Genomic DNA, 2,476 nt, shown 5'->3' with positions numbered 1-2,476 from the left:
CTCACCGGTCCCAGCGCCGGGGACAGGGCGGCAGCCGGGACGGCCTTTTTGCAGAGCGCGTCGGCCTATGTATCAAAACCCCGCAGACACCGACGACGTAACCGAAAATAACAGAGCTGAGTACACGGAGTGTTCGCTGATGATAAGAACCAAGGGTGGGGACCGCCCAGTGGGTCTTGAGGGAAGTTTTGGAGAAAGCCCCAAGCAAGCAAGGGCGGAAGAAGCAGGGCCTTTGCTGGGTCTTCTCTGGGGAGCGGGCGTCACCCCGGCATGTAGAAGCCAACCCCTTGGGAAACCGAGGCCTGAGCGGGAAGGCACTTGGCCGAGCCTGGTGGCAGAACTAGAGCCATACCCCGCAGCCCTAGCCACACCATCCCTTCCCTCCTCAAGGACCCCTCGTCTACCTTTACCTTCCCAATTCCCACTACCCAGTGCTCCACGGGGCAGTGTTGCCTGAGACGTGCTTATGCCAGACCTGTTCCTGGTGCCCACGGTCCACTGATGAAAATAGAACATCCCAGACTGTGGAGCTAACATCCCAGAGTTGCCCTAGCACATATTCGAGGGAGTGTGCGCAGCAGTCCCTCAGCTAAAACATCTGCTTAGGACTTGGAGAAAGAAGGCCCCATGAGGATGACTCAGGACCATGTGCATCCTGACTCCTACGCAAGCGCTTCCCGAAGCTGAGCCACAGGAGCATCTGGAAAGATGAGTGATTCCTGTCTCGCCCCTTTGCCTGGCCAGCCCTTCCCCATGCTCCAAGTCTCAGCTTCCATATCACTTACCTGACCCAAGTCTATGTCAGGTTGTTGTTAAGGGCTCTCCCAGAGCCAGCCTGTCTTTGTCTCGCCCCTTTGCCTGGCCAGCCCTTCCCCATGCTCCAAGTCTCAGCTTCCATATCACTTCCCTGACCCAAGTCTATGTCAGGTTGTTGTTAAGGGCTCTCCCAGAGCCAGCCTGTCTTTCCCCACATGCCATCCCGCCTGTCACAAAATATTCATGTGTGGAACTGTTTGCCTGAGGTCGCTCCTCAGTGGGCTGGGAGCTCCCTGGCGCTGCAGCTGGACCTGTAGCACTACACACAATAGGTACACAAGGCAGTGTGGGGTGACTCCATCAACAAGACCTCTCTGCTTGGCCCCATGCACCCCATCTGAGTCCTGGCCAACTTCTTTGCAACCGTGGGAGGTATAACATCTGGGCCTCGCTGGAGCTGAGGCTGCAAGTTTCCTCATGCCTGGATACCAGGTGTTTCTGTGGGCAGTGTGTCTGCTGTTGCTTCCACTGGATTCCAGCAGATGGGCATCAAAAGTGAGGTCCCTGAGGCCACTGTCTTTCAGGAAGGTCACTCAGTGTTTATGCAGGCCCTGAGACATGTGCTTTTTCCAGAACCCCCAGCATGTGTACAGAGATGACTTGTTTATGTTTGCAGTTGAAGATCTGCACAGTTGGTCTGCCTGTCTACATCCACGTGTGGGTTGGCCAAGCAAGGCATGATGGTCAAGAGATTCTCTCTAGCTGAAAAGCCAGAGACAGAGGCAACTAGCATGCTAGAGTACCAGAAGGGAGAGAGTGGCAGAGCCAGGACCCAGAGGTCTGCAAAGGGTCTTCCGTGAGTATTCAGCAGAGTACTGTCAGTACATTTCTCCAAGGCTGGGGAAAGAACCACCCTAAACGATTATAGGAAACGGTATCTAGTGCTCACACAGGACTGGAAATAGGACCTATTCCCATCAACTAGGTTGGAAAAACTCAAAATTCACAAGGCACTGGGTAGAGTACTCAGAAAGGTCTTGCCTCAGTAATGGGAAATAATTATCCCTGCCCTAAATGCTGTCCTGGTCCCACCTAACATCGTAAAAACAAGACCTGAAAGGATCGAACTATTTCCAAGTAACTTAATGCATCCCAAGAAATAAAGCTTTAAAATATGCATAGGAATACAGTAATATTGAGTACCCACAAGGTACAATTCGCATTATCAGGCATCCACCAGGTATACAAAGAAGCAGGAAAAAAAGACCTGTGATGAGAAGAAAAAGCAATCAATGGAAATTGATCCAGAACTGACACAGATGTTAGAATTAGCAGGCGGGGCTGTTATAGCAATTTTTATATAACACATTCCATATGTTCACAAAGTTTAGTAAAAAGTGGAAGGTTTAAAAAGACCCTAATCAAACTAATAGATATAAGTTTCCTCAGCTGCTGCCAAGGTGCTCAGTCCTCTCAAGGAAGTTGAGGCCACGTTGGGGTTAGGACCTCAATTCATCCAGAGACTAACACCACGCCCAGCAGCCGCCATCCTGCGGCATTCCTCTGTGTGCGTGCCATTCCTCTGTCTCCAAGCTCATCTGCATCTACTCGGCCTTCATCCTGCAGGACAACGAGGTGACTGTCACAGAACATAAGATAGATGCCGTCATTAAAGCAGCCGGTTTAAATGTTGAATCTTTCTGGCCTGGCTTGTTTACAA

The 2,476-nt window shown here is 51.3% G+C and overlaps 1 pseudogene; it reads left to right on the top strand.

Moving 5' to 3' along the window:
* The window catches only part of LOC103600269, a 4,126-nt pseudogene that overhangs the window by 859 nt on the left and 791 nt on the right, over positions 1–2,476 (top strand).

Source organism: Galeopterus variegatus, unplaced genomic scaffold, assembly GCF_000696425.1.
Source record: "Galeopterus variegatus unplaced genomic scaffold, G_variegatus-3.0.2 Scaffold3285, whole genome shotgun sequence".
NCBI lineage: Eukaryota > Metazoa > Chordata > Mammalia > Dermoptera > Cynocephalidae > Galeopterus > Galeopterus variegatus.
The sequence above is the reverse complement of the archived record's forward strand: the minus strand, read 5'-3'. Positions and strand labels throughout refer to the sequence as shown.